Genomic DNA, 14,112 nt, shown 5'->3' with positions numbered 1-14,112 from the left:
GAGTTAAAATGAACTAATGGATCAGAACTCCAAGCTTTCATTTAAAGGAATTTAATCCAGATCAGGTGAACAGTGGAGGAATTACACCACATCTTATCTGTGTCCGTCTCCTTTTAAGGGAACAAAATTAATTAAACAAACTAACAATCATAAATTAAATTGTGATTTTAATAGATGTTTGCAAATCCATTGCAGGTGATGACTGCCTGAAGTCTCGAGCCTTTAGACATCACCAGACTCTGGGTTTCTTCCCTGGTGAAGCTCTGCAGGTCTTTACTGCAGCCGTCTTCACTTCCTGTTTGTTCTTGGTGCGTTTTGCCTTCAGTTTTATTTTCAGCAAGTGAAATACAGCTCGGGGCGGGGTTTCCTGACAACGTTGCACTTTAGGGTTAAAGAGCAAGTTTAAAGACGCTGTTAAGCAACAAACGTTGTCTCTGTATGTGGTTTTCCCAAATTCACTTGGAAGAAAGAAGCTTAAGAGCAACTTTGCAGCATGCATCACCAATATAGACGACTTTCACATGACGTCATCGTAACTGTGGGTTTGTTTACGTGGCCATGTTGCCTGGCGAGCTTTGTGTTTGACAGCAACTGGCACGAGTGTGCATGAGTGATTGTAAGCCCAATTCAGTACATCTACAGATAAACTTGTAGACGTTCCATCTAAAAGAACAATGCCAGAGACCTGTAGTGCTTTTGGATGGAATAACAGACGTGGAGATAAACCTGGTTTAACTTTTCACTGCTTCCCTGTGAACCCAGAAAGACGAGAAAAATGGTGAGCTGCAGTTAAACAGGAAGACTGGATGATGAAAACATTCCCCTGTGTGTGTGGAGAACATTTAATATCAGGTTAGTGTGAAAGTTCTGTGCAGCGTTAAACTGTAGACCTGGATGTGGGCTTTGGACGTGATATATTTTATTAGACCCAATGCTTGGTGAGATTAGCAGCATGTTTGCTCTGTACTGATAATGTAGACTCGGCTAAACACCATAAAATATGTTAGATCCAGTCCCTGGTTTGTTTATTACTGTGAGAAGTCCACATTTGAGCTTCCCTTTATCATAATAAGGTATTTATTTTTATTGGGAATTTCCCATAACATTCTGACACGAAACCTTCCTCGGAATATCGGTAGGCATCTGTACTTCTCTCTGCCTTTAGCATCTCCGGTGTATTTAGAAATCCAAACACTCAATAGTTCAGGGTGTCGTAGTGTCCCAAATCCAGTAGCTGGTTTGCTGAACAATTTTAAAGTGGAATAAAGACATTTGTGGGTAAATTAAGAAGAAGAAGCTGCCTTTATTTTTCTTTGGACGTAATGTGATCTGCTGCTATAATCTAAAATTTTAATCATGTCAGAGAGATTGTACTGACTACAGTTGTCTGGGTTTTCTTCATTACCTGTCGTGACCATTCTTCTTTGTTTGCCCGGCAATATGATGGACGCTGCCTGATAAACAAAAATCTGTGATGTCAGAGAAAATCCGCTAAAGCAGGGGTTCTCAACCTTTCCTACTTTAAACCCACCTATTCATACTGGTAACAAGTCGGGGCCCATTAAAAAAGATCCCCAGTTGTTTTGCCTCATCTATTCTATTAGAATCTAATAATCTACTGTAAAGTGTATTAATGGGATGTGACATCACTCCCTGTTACAGATGGGAGCCCAGGAATTAAATAAATCCAATAAAAACCATCTGTGTGTAATTGTAGGTGATGTATTTAAAACTGTATGAATGTGCCAGAAGCCGAACCCATGCATGCAGGTCATTCTCCGCCAAAAGGGATTAATGATCCAAAAGTGGAGTCTGGTCCATTAACACAAGAACTTACTGCCATGTTTGTGTTCAGCAGACAAGCAAGTTATTAAAACCCAGAAGTGGATACAGAACCCACTCAATGGGATTCGATCCTTACACGCTAACAGAGTGGATTTTTCCTATGAAGGAAAAATTTACTCACTAAATTTGACATTAGTAGAATAAATTTTGATCCTATTGTAGCTGGAACTAAATACAAAAACAATAGTTATGCATACTATTAATTAAGATAATTAACAGATAATCAACATATTTTAAGGTTTTTTTTAAAGATTGCATATATTTTTATTCTTTTATATTTGTAATTATTTGTATCTGTACACGACCCACCAGCTCTGCTGATCAACTTATCATCTTTAAATAAAGTTATTCATTCATTCATTCATTATGATTTGGAAAATTATCCATCCATTGAGTTCCCCGACATCTCCGACTCCCTGGTGCTGCAGACATCGTTCTACATGGACACAGATTAAAACCTGGAAGAGCCTGGAGGAGAACAACTTTTTATATGTGTCTGGGTTAAAGATCTGGGGATCAGGACACTGCAAGATAAATCCTGTATTGTTTTTGCCGGGTAAGGAGGAGTTTCTGGGCTTTTTGTACGCGGCTTTGCAAGGGTTGCTCGGATGCTACAAGTTTTAGTATCGGGTGTAAACAAACCACAGCTGCTCGATTCTCAATCCTCCTGCTCTTCTCTTCCAGCAGGCATCACAGATCCATAGAATTTACCCACAAATGGATTTATTTATTCAGCCCCCTGTGTGTGCACGCTCTGTGTGATAGAACAGTGTTTCTGACCCATTGGGCCGTGACCCATTAGTGGGCTGCGAAGTGCCATCGAGTGAGCCTAAACATTTTTTCAGGTTTGAAGTCAAATACTAAATAGTTCAGGATGTCGCAGTGTCCCAAATCCGGTAGCTGGTTTGGCGTTGTAAAAAGTTCCTGATGTGGGTGGAGTACAGAAGCACGGCAGGTGGGAGCTGATGTTCACACACGCTTTATTTTTACTACTTTCATTGCTTTCCAGCTTCATTCACTCACTCACTGCTCACACACACACACACACACACATTAACTGACAACAGGTGTGAGAAGACTTTGCCACTCTCCTCCCCCCCATTCACAAACTGATGCAAGGCCACGCCCCCACTGCCATATACCCCCACCGCCTGACTCAGGCTGGGGAGCCATGATAGTGGAAGATAGAAAAAGAGAGAGAGCGAAGAGAAGAGAGCTCTCCCGACCAGAACGTGTGTGTGTGTGTGTGTGTGTGTGTGTGTGTGAGTGTGTGTGTGTGTGAGAGCAGTGAGTGAGTGAATGAAGCTGAAAAGCAATGAAAGTCGTAAAAATAAAATGTGTGAATATCAGCTTCCGCCTGCCGTGCTTCTGTACTCCACCCATATCAGGGAGGTATTACAGTGGAGCCGAAAGCTGGGAATACGGAAGGGAACCACCACCTGGAGTCCCCTCCATTTAAGGATCTCATCCATGCCGTCACTACCATCCAGCAGAACCAGCATCAAGCGCTGACCACCCTCTGGAAGGAGAAAGAACAACGTTTTGAAGCCTTGGTGCTGGCCCAGCAGGAAGATCACCAGGCGTTCCAGCATCTGCTCGCGTTGGCAGAGGCCTCAACCACCACCACAGCAGACCCTCCCTACCGACAGCCGGCTCGTATACGTGGACCTGAAGCGAACCATCCTGCAGTGTGCTGGCGTCTCCCAGGAACAACATCAGCAGCACTTCCAGACATTGACATTGGAGGAGGTCGGCCAGCCGTTTGCATTCGGCCAACAGCTCTGGGACGCCTACCAGCGGTGGCTGAGAGCAGACGACTGCGACGCTGAGGGAATCATCAATCTGGTGACATTGGAGCAGTTCATCACGCGTCTTCCGGAAGGAATGGCGGAGTGGGTCTAGTGTCATCACCCAGCATCGTTGGGTCAAGCCACTGAGTTGGTGGAGGATCATCTGGCGGTGGTTCCAGCAGCAGGCAGATGTGTCACCTGTTATCTTTTCTCCCTCCTTCTCTTCCCCCCCTTTTCCCATGGAGATGGGAGCCAGCTCCCCTCCAGCCGGCCTGCCACACCCGCGGTGTCCTCCTGTCTTCCCCTTCTGTGTCTGTGTCTTCTCCCCCCCAGGTGAGCGACGCCCATAACACCAGTGCAGAGGGAAAGCCTGGGCCGGTAATCTGGCACTGCAGGGAGCTGGGGCATCTCCAGGGTCAGTGCTCTGTGATGGAGGTGGGAGATGTGGTCCGGATCCCCAATGTTCCAGAGACCGCTCCCAATCAGGCTGGAGCATATCATATACCAGTAAATGTCCAATGGGTAACGCATCATGTGTTGGTGGATTCCAGCTGTAATCAGACCTCAATCCACCAAAGCCTGGTGCAAGGTGAAGCATTGAGCAGAGCACAAGCGGTGAAGGTTGTGTGTGTGCACGGGGATGTTCACAATTATCACCCATTGGTATCTCGCCCTCCAGGCGTTTAAATTTGAGGTGGTCCACAGGCTGGAGGTGCAGATGGTGGTGGCGGACTTCCTGTCCTGTCGGGGGGGTGGGGGTCCACTACAGGCTGGACGGCTCCCTGGCCTGAGTTGGCAGTGGGGGTGTGGCCAAGCATCAGTTTGTGAATGGAGGGCGGGGTTAGGGAAGGTTAATGGCAGTCAATGCACCTGTTGTCAATTAACGTTGTGTGTGTGTGTGTGTGTGTGTATAAGGATTGAGTGAGTGAACGTATGAAGCTGAAAAGCTACAGTCATAAAAATAAAGAGTGTGAACACCATCTCCTGCCTGCCGTGCTTCAGTACTCCACCCACATCAGGGCTTACTACAGTCAAATTTAGCGAGTACAGTTTTATTTAATAGGAAAAAAATCATTCTTTGTTAGCGTGTAAGGATCGAATCCCATTGAGTGGGTTCTGTATCCACTTCTGGGTTTTAATAACTTGCTTGTCTGCTGAACACAAACATGGCAGTAAGTTCTTGTGTTAATGGACCAGACTCCACTTTGGGATCATTAATCCCTTTTGGCGGAGAATGACCTGCATGCATGGGTTCGGCTTCTGGCACATTCATACAGTTTTAAATACATCACCTACAATTACACACAGATGGTTTTTATTGGATTTATTTAATTCCTGGGCTCCCATCTGTAACAGGGAGTGATGTCACATCCCATTAATACACTTTACAGTAGATTATTAGATTCTAATAGAATAGATGAGGCAAAACAACTGGGGATCTTTTTTAATGGGCCTCGACTCGTTACCAGTATGAATAGGTGGGTTTAAAGTAGGAAAGGTTGAGAACCCCTGCTTGAAAGGTATTAGTAGTGTGGGTGCAATCAGTTAATTATTGATATTAAGTGATCAATCTCGTTAAATCAGTCTCATTAAATTTTGAAGGTCAATAATTAAAATGAATCAATCCCATTGAATCATTTAATTTGACTCGTTTGAATTGAATCATACCATAGAATCACTCTCATTTGAAGTGAATCGTTCAGTGAATCGTTCAATGAATCATTTAGGGAATCGTTCAATGAATCATTTAGGGAATCATTTAGTGAATCATACCATTAATCCTGGTGCTTAATAATAAATTACCAAACAGCTAAATTATGGTACATTTCCAAATTATTAAGATCACTTACCATATTATATAACATTTGCACCCTTTTTGAATTCTTTGAGAAAATTGGGGACTTCAGATGTTGTTCACACAAATAAACACAGTTTGTTTAATAAATGAATTTATTATACAAAGATAAAAAGATAAATCAATATATACAAGCAGTGAGGTGTGTGTGTGTGTGTGTGTGTGTGTGTGAGAGAGAGAGAGAGAGAGAGAGAGAGAGAGGGAGTGTGAAGGACTTGACCATGTGTTTAGCCTCGTGTAGCTAACTACACGTGGTGGAGGCCTAGCTTGTTGGTAGCTAAACAAAAGAATGTTATCTAAACAGAACAAAGGATTAGCTCTGTGTTTAGCCTCGTGTAGCTAACTACACGTGGTGGAGGCCTAGATTAGCCTTGTGTTGCTAGTATGTGTTTGTGAAAGGCCCTATAGCCTAGCTAAAGTGTGTTTGTTAGGCCTGATGGCTTGCTGAGCACATGGTAGGCCTTGATTAGCTTTGTGTTGCTAAGCAGACAAAAGCGAAGCTGTAGCTAACCCACTAGCTCATAACCATACTGAATCCACTGAAATCTTAATGACCAAGATGTATAATAATGAGAACTATATATGTTAGTGGTAAAGAATAAAAGAGAGAAGCATGCGCAGCCTATCTATTAAACAATTGAGAGAACATAGAACCAAAATAAATCAACACGCTGCGTGTTCAACAGTGTAACAATAAACCTGGGTTTAAATTCACACTATTTCAAATAAAAGCAAATTCCTAAGACTATCCTAATTATGCCCAAATGCCAAAATCTTACTTAATCCTGCCTTTAGCAAGATATGAAGAACTATTCGCCGGTGTAGCTTCAGGCCTCGCCGTGGGAGCACGTGAGCTGCTCGTGATGAAGGCGCAGAAAACTTTCGGGTCCAGCGGAGCACTTGGGTGGTTCCCGTGGAAAACAGAGGGTTCTTGGTCCGAATCTCAGCGATCGTGAGGAAAAGTCTCTGATCAGAATAAGATGCACAGCGCTTTGAGTTAAAAAGGATTCAATCGCTTCTTAACTTTTAACTGCCTGGGCTGCAGTCGTGACGTCACTTCTAATGCAAGTAAACCGGTTGTAACTCAGGTTGAGTTTAAAGATCGCGCGACTCTAGAGTTTACCTTTGCCAAGGGTAAGAAGGAAAATCGCGCTGAGTGATGGATCTTGCAAGAAAGAAGACGTCTTTTTGGGGTGGAGAGCGCGCCTCTTTATACATCCAGATCCATCGGAAGCCAGACGTGAGAGAGAAAGATGGAAGCGTTGTCCCATTGTTTTATGTTTCCTTGTATGATGACGTAGATGATCCCGCCCACGCGTGACGTAGGTCACACGGAAGTGGACTGGGAATTGTAGTTCTGACACAAGATGGCGGCATGATACCTACAGTAGTTGTTAAATTCAGTTGATGAAGTCACATGGTGTTTGTTTTTAACCAAAAATCTATGAAATATAAATTGTTACAATGTTAATTTATTGTATCATCATTAATCATTACATGTATATTATGGGAATTAATAATTGAAACTAATTTACATTTTGGACGATAACATTTTTATTGCAAGTGTATTTTTTAATGAAATGAACAAACCTTCATATGAAAGAATGAGCGAATAATGAGCTCAGTAATTCAGTAAAATGTTTTCCCTGTGCCTGATCATTTCACTGTGACCCAATCACGAGCTTAATGTCCCTAATAAATCGGCGTGCAGCTGAGTGGGATTTGGCGTCTGAAGGAGGTACAGTATCTCTCCCATCGCCTCCCCAGACCGCAGTGCCTCCTGACCCGGGCTCCTCTGACTGCCTGCAGACTGGGGAGCCCGGGTCAGGCCACACTGGCAATGTTCTTCCTGATATACAGCACTGTGCAAAAGTCTTAGCCCCCTTATTTTGTTTCCACACGAACTTTGTTATAGATTTCTATTTTATGATTTCTACATTATCGAGTCAGTACAAAAACATTTTAGAGTCCAAATGTTTGTTTTCCAGCACAAAATTAAATGTTACAGGAAAAAAAAGTTTGTATCTGAGCAGCATATTCCATCAGAGAGCACTTTAAAGATGAAAAAAGAAACCATAATTAAAGCCGCTAGCGGCCTTGACGGGCCCTCGCACGTGTGGTTCCGCAACCCAGGACATTCCGCCACCCAACAAAACAGTCACATGTCATATATTCATCAAATGTTCAAAGGTGATGTGCATCTTGCAAATGCTGTGACTGCTTGACGGATGAGAGATAGACAAAGACTGTGTGTGTGTGTGTGTGTGTGTGTGTGTGTGTGTGTGTGTTTCTGTGGTGTGAAAATGTACATTTATATATGTACAAAACTATACATGTGTCTCCTCCTTATCTCTATCTCACGCTGTAATCTTAAGTCATCTTAGCTTTCCTGTGTGTGTGTGTGTGTGTGTGTGTGTGTGTGTGTGTGTGTGTGTGTGTACATGCAGTTTTCATATGTCTGCAACAAAATGCACAATGATGGGAGGTCACCAATATTGTGTGTGTGTCTGTCAGAGGGAGAGAGAGACAGAGAGAGAGAGAGTTAGTGTGTGTGCGAAAGAGAGAGTGTTTATAGATGTTGCCACGCCTGGATCACCGCACAGGCTTCATATGGCTTCAGCCTAGGGGCCCCCACGCCCCCCGCCTCGCAGGGGGGCCCCCAATTGGTCAAAAGAAATAAAAACCCCTTCATATTCATTGGCTCAAAATGAATATTTAAATAAACGGACGCTGATTGGGTGAGGCAAATCCGCCTTCCATATATAAACGTTAGACGTCACGCACGACGTCACTCCACAGTTGAACAGTGAACATGTGTGACAGAAAATATGAGAGCGGTGCTCAAAAGCTCAAGGCGCAACGGCAAAAAGCCCAACGTGACAAAGCTCTATTGAGCAATATACCAAAACTAACAGGGCTTTTTAAACTTAATGAAACCCAACTGGCAAGTGCAAGTCATCATGACACTAGCGTAGCAAACGTTATGTTAGCTGCAGCTGCAGCCAGTAGTACTACTAGCTCTGGTGAGGGTGAAGGACCATCCCTTTCAGACCCCGTCCCATTTGTGGATGAATGTGCCACTGCCACTAGTTTCACAAACGCACACACACACTCACTCCGATGACATTGACATGCATGATAGTTTCCTTCAAGCATCAACATCAAACATTTCACATCTAGATCCCCCCTCTGTTTCTGGGACCGCAAGAAAAAAAAACAAAATACAAAAAAAAAAAACTTTAAAATGTAGAAAATAGACGGTTCTTTACAGGTAGATGGGATAAGATGGTGGTGGCCGGGGGGGGGGGCCTACAGCAACTTGTAGCCTAGGGGCCCTTGGCCATGTTAATCTGGCCCTGGATGTTGCGTGTGCATGTTGTGAGTGTATACTTCTGAGAGTGTTTGTGTGTATGCATAAATATGCATATGACTGTGAGTGAGTGTGTGTGTGTGTGTGTGTGTGTGTGTGTGTGTGTGTGTGTGCACATAATTGTATTACATATACACACCCATTCTCGTCTGAGTATTCATGTGTGTCTATATGATTGCAACTATGTATGTGTATGAGTGTGTGCATGTGTGTGTGCATGCATGTACGAGTGTGTGTGCATGCATGTACGAGTGTGTGTGTGCATGCATGTATGAGTGTGTGTGTGCATGCATGTATGTGTGTGTGTGTGCATGCATGTATGAGTGTGTGTGTGCATGCATGTATGAGTGTGTGTGTGCATGCATGTATGAGTGTGTGTGCTACATGTATGAGTGTGTGTGTGCATGCATGTATGAGTGTGTGTGTGTGTGTGTGTGTGTGTGCTACATGTATGAGTGTGTGTGTGTGCATGCATGTATGAGTGTGTGTGTGTGCTACATGTATGAGTGTGTGTGTGCATGCATGTATGAGTGTGTGTGTGTGTGCTACATGTATGAGTGTGTGTGTGCATGCTACATGTATGAGTGTGTGTGTGCATGCATGTATGAGTGTGTGTGTGCATGCATGTATGAGTGTGTGTGTGTGCTACATGTATGAGTGTGTGTGTGTGCATGCATGTATGAGTGTGTGTGTGTGCTACATGTATGAGTGTGTGTGCATGCATGTATGAGTGTGTGTGCTACATGTATGTGTGTGTGTGTGTGTGCATGCATGTATGAGTGTGTGTGTGTGCTACATGTATGAGTGTGTGTGTGCATGCATGTATGAGTGTGTGTGCTACATGTATGTGTGTGTGTGTGTGCATGCATGTATGAGTGTGTGTGTGTGCTACATGTATGAGTGTGTGTGTGCATGCATGTATGAGTGTGTGTGCTACATGTATGTGTGTGTGTGTGTGCATGCATGTATGAGTGTGTGTGTGTGCTACATGTATGAGTGTGTGTGTGTGCATGCATGTATGAGTGTGTGTGTGCTACATGTATGAGTGTGTGTGTGCATGCATGTATGAGTGTGTGTGCTACATGTATGAGTGTGTGTGTGCATGCATGTATGAGTGTGTGTGTGCTACATGTATGAGTGTGTGTGTGCTACATGTATGAGTGTGTGTGTGCATGCATGTATGAGTGTGTGTGTGCATGCATGTATGAGTGTGTGTGTGCATGCATGTATGAGTGTGTGTGTGCATGCATGTATGAGTGTGTGTGTGCATGCATGTATGAGTGTGTGTGTGCATGCATGTATGAGTGTGTGTGTGCATGCATGTATGAGTGTGTGTGCTACATGTATGAGTGTGTGTGTGCATGCATGTATGAGTGTGTGTGTGTGTGTGTGTGTGCTACATGTATGAGTGTGTGTGTGCATGCATGTATGAGTGTGTGTGTGTGCTACATGTATGAGTGTGTGTGTGCATGCATGTATGAGTGTGTGTGTGTGTGCTACATGTATGAGTGTGTGTGTGCATGCATGTATGAGTGTGTGTGTGCATGCTACATGTATGAGTGTGTGTGTGCATGCATGTATGAGTGTGTGTGTGCATGCATGTATGAGTGTGTGTGTGCATGCATGTATGAGTGTGTGTGTGTGCTACATGTATGAGTGTGTGTGTGTGCATGCATGTATGAGTGTGTGTGTGTGCTACATGTATGAGTGTGTGTGTGCATGCATGTATGAGTGTGTGTGCTACATGTATGTGTGTGTGTGTGTGTGTGCATGCATGTATGAGTGTGTGTGTGTGCTACATGTATGAGTGTGTGTGTGCATGCATGTATGAGTGTGTGTGCTACATGTATGTGTGTGTGTGTGTGTGTGCATGCATGTATGAGTGTGTGTGTGTGTGTGTGTGTGCTACATGTATGAGTGTGTGTGTGTGCATGCATGTATGAGTGTGTGTGTGCTACATGTATGAGTGTGTGTGTGCATGCATGTATGAGTGTGTGTGCTACATGTATGAGTGTGTGTGTGCATGCATGTATGAGTGTGTGTGTGTGTGCTACATGTATGAGTGTGTGTGTGCATGCATGTATGAGTGTGTGTGTGCATGCATGTATGAGTGTGTGTGTGTGCTACATGTATGAGTGTGTGTGTGTGCTACATGTATGAGTGTGTGTGTGCATGCATGTATGAGTGTGTGTGCTACATGTATGTGTGTGTGTGTGTGTGTGTGCTACATGTATGAGTGTGTGTGTGTGCTACATGTATGAGTGTGTGTGTGCATGCATGTATGAGTGTGTGTGCTACATGTATGTGTGTGTGTGTGTGTGTGCATGCATGTATGAGTGTGTGTGTGTGTGTGTGTGTGTGTGCTACATGTATGAGTGTGTGTGTGTGCATGCATGTATGAGTGTGTGTGTGCTACATGTATGAGTGTGTGTGTGCATGCATGTATGAGTGTGTGTGCTACATGTATGAGTGTGTGTGTGCATGCATGTATGAGTGTGTGTGTGTGTGCTACATGTATGAGTGTGTGTGTGCATGCATGTATGAGTGTGTGTGTGCATGCATGTATGAGTGTGTGTGTGTGCTACATGTATGAGTGTGTGTGTGTGCTACATGTATGAGTGTGTGTGTGCATGCATGTATGAGTGTGTGTGCTACATGTATGTGTGTGTGTGTGTGTGTGTGCTACATGTATGAGTGTGTGTGTGTGCTACATGTATGAGTGTGTGTGTGTGCATGCATGTATGAGTGTGTGTGTGCTACATGTATGAGTGTGTGTGTGCATGCATGTATGAGTGTGTGTGCTACATGTATGAGTGTGTGTGTGCATGCATGTATGAGTGTGTGTGTGCTACATGTATGAGTGTGTGTGTGCTACATGTATGAGTGTGTGTGTGCATGCATGTATGAGTGTGTGTGTGCATGCATGTATGAGTGTGTGTGTGTGTGTGTGCTACATGTATGAGTGTGTGTGTGCATGCTACATGTATGAGTGTGTGTGTGCTACATGTATGAGTGTGTGTGTGCTACATGTATGAGTGTGTGTGTGCTACATGTATGAGTGTGTGTGTGCATACATGTATGAGTGTGTGTGTGCATGCATGTATGAGTGTGTGTGTGCATGCATGTATGAGTGTGTGTGTGTGCTACATGTATGAGTGTGTGTGTGCATGCATGTATGAGTGTGTTTGTGCATGCATGTGTGTGTGCTGGTGGCGCTATATCTGGCATGTCATAGATCAATCCGTCAAAGCATTGAAAGTTTTTGGCACATTTCCTGCTTGGCCAGATGGTGATACTGTGCTCGGTCTGTGAATTAGACATGTCAATATCATCAGAATCACGATATTAGATTAGAAAAAACTTTATTGATCCCTTTGGGGATCAATATCCAATATTTTGTAAAGTTTCAGATCAATCCATCAATGAATTGAACATTTTTTCCCATTTCCTGCTTGGCCAGATGGTGGCGCTGTGCTAGGCATCTGCATTACACATGTGAATATCATCACAATCATAATACACAATATTTTGTAAAGTGTCAGATCAATCAGTGAAGGCATTGCCAATTTCTGGCGCATTTCCTGCTTGGCCAGGTGGTGGCGCTATAACAGGCAGGCCCATTGGGCGTCAGGTTATCATCATAATCATAATATCTATTGAAGTAAGAAGTGTCCGACCATACAGTCAACGCACTGTGGCTTTCTGACAGGTTTCCTGTTTATGTGGCAAGATATTAAAATCATAAGGCCATTTCAACATCTCATCTCATTATCTCTAGCTGCTTTATCCTTCTACAGGGTCGCAGGCAAGCTGGATCCTATCCCAGCTGACTACGGGCGAAAGGCGGGGTTCACCCTGGACAAGTCGCCAGGTCATCACAGGGCTGACACATAGACACAGACAACCATTCACACTCACATTCACACCTACGCTCAATTTAGAGTCACCAGTTAACCTAACCTGCATGTCTTTGGACTGTGGGGGAAACCGGAGCACCCGGAGGAAACCCACGCGGACACGGGGAGAACATGCAAACTCCACACAGAAAGGCCCTCGCCGGCCCCGGGGCTCGAACCCAGGACCTTCTTGCTGTGAGGCGACAGCGCTAACCACTACACCACCGTGCCGCCCCCATTTCAACATATTACAAGATATCAAAAATCCCTTCGCAATTTAATATCAGCGACATCTTGGCATCTCATCTCATCTCATTATCTGTAGCCGCTTTATCCTTCTACAGGGTCGCAGGCAAGCTGGAGCCTATCCCAGCTGACTACGGGCGAAAGGCGGGGTACACCCTGGACAAGTCGCCAGGTCATCACAGGGCATCTTGGCATCACGTATAACAAATTTCACATGAATCTCATGAACCGTCTAGGAGGAGCATGTTAAAATTCATCATGTGTCAAAACACACATATTCAAAACCCTATTCTTTCCTTGGCCAGTTGGTGGCGCTATACCAGACAGGCATATTGGGCATCTAGATGTCATAATAATCACATTCTCTAATAACCTGAAAGGTTTCAGCCAAATCATTAAATGTATTGTGACTTCATGACACATTTCCTGTTTATGTGGTGAGTATTAAAATTCATCATATTGCCATTTCAACATTTTACAACATATCAAAAATCCCTTCGCAATTCAACATCAGCAATATTTTCGCATCATGTTTGCCAAGTTTGACATGAATCTGATGAACCGTCTAGGAGGAGCACGTTAAAAATGACCATGTGTCCAAACGCATATAAGCCCAATTACCTCACTTCCTGTTGGGCGTGGCTAATGCAATGTATATACGAAAGTTGTTTGTCTTGGGATGAACTACATACGTACCGAATTTGGTATCCGTAGCTGAAACTATATGCCAATCCAAGGACTCCATGACATTAGGGGGCGCTATGAAGTCCCTGGGCCACGCCCGGGGCCAAACGTCTGTGGCTGAGAAGCGGTTACAATGACTGATGTGTGTATCAAATTTCATGAGTTTTCGTGCATGAGAAATGCCTCAAAAAAAGCCAAGCACGACAGAAAAAAAAAAAAAATAATAATAAGAAGAAGAAGAATCCTTTGAAAAACAATAGGGTCATTTGCACCGTACGGTGCTCGGGCCCTAATAATAATAATAATAATAATAATAATAATAATAATCCTTCGAAAAACAATAGGATCTCGCACCATACGGTGCTCGGGCCCTAATTATAATAAGGGCCTGATGATGTACGCCTCTCCGTGGTGGGCCTAGACAGG

At 43.9% G+C, this 14,112-nt stretch overlaps 2 protein-coding genes across 2 annotated transcripts in view; both read right to left on the bottom strand.

The window, feature by feature from the left end:
- The window catches only part of LOC132871418 (secretory phospholipase A2 receptor-like), a 51,710-nt gene that overhangs the window by 2,332 nt on the left and 35,266 nt on the right, over positions 1 to 14,112 (bottom strand). The window lies entirely within an intron of this gene.
- The window catches only part of LOC132871416 (putative C-type lectin domain family 20 member A), a 91,838-nt gene that overhangs the window by 48,561 nt on the left and 29,165 nt on the right, over positions 1 to 14,112 (bottom strand). The window lies entirely within an intron of this gene.

This window comes from Neoarius graeffei, chromosome 23 (genome assembly GCF_027579695.1).
Source record: "Neoarius graeffei isolate fNeoGra1 chromosome 23, fNeoGra1.pri, whole genome shotgun sequence".
Classification (NCBI taxonomy): Eukaryota; Metazoa; Chordata; class Actinopteri; order Siluriformes; family Ariidae; genus Neoarius; species Neoarius graeffei.
Note: the sequence above shows the minus strand (reverse complement) of the source record. Positions and strands in the feature narration are given on the sequence as shown.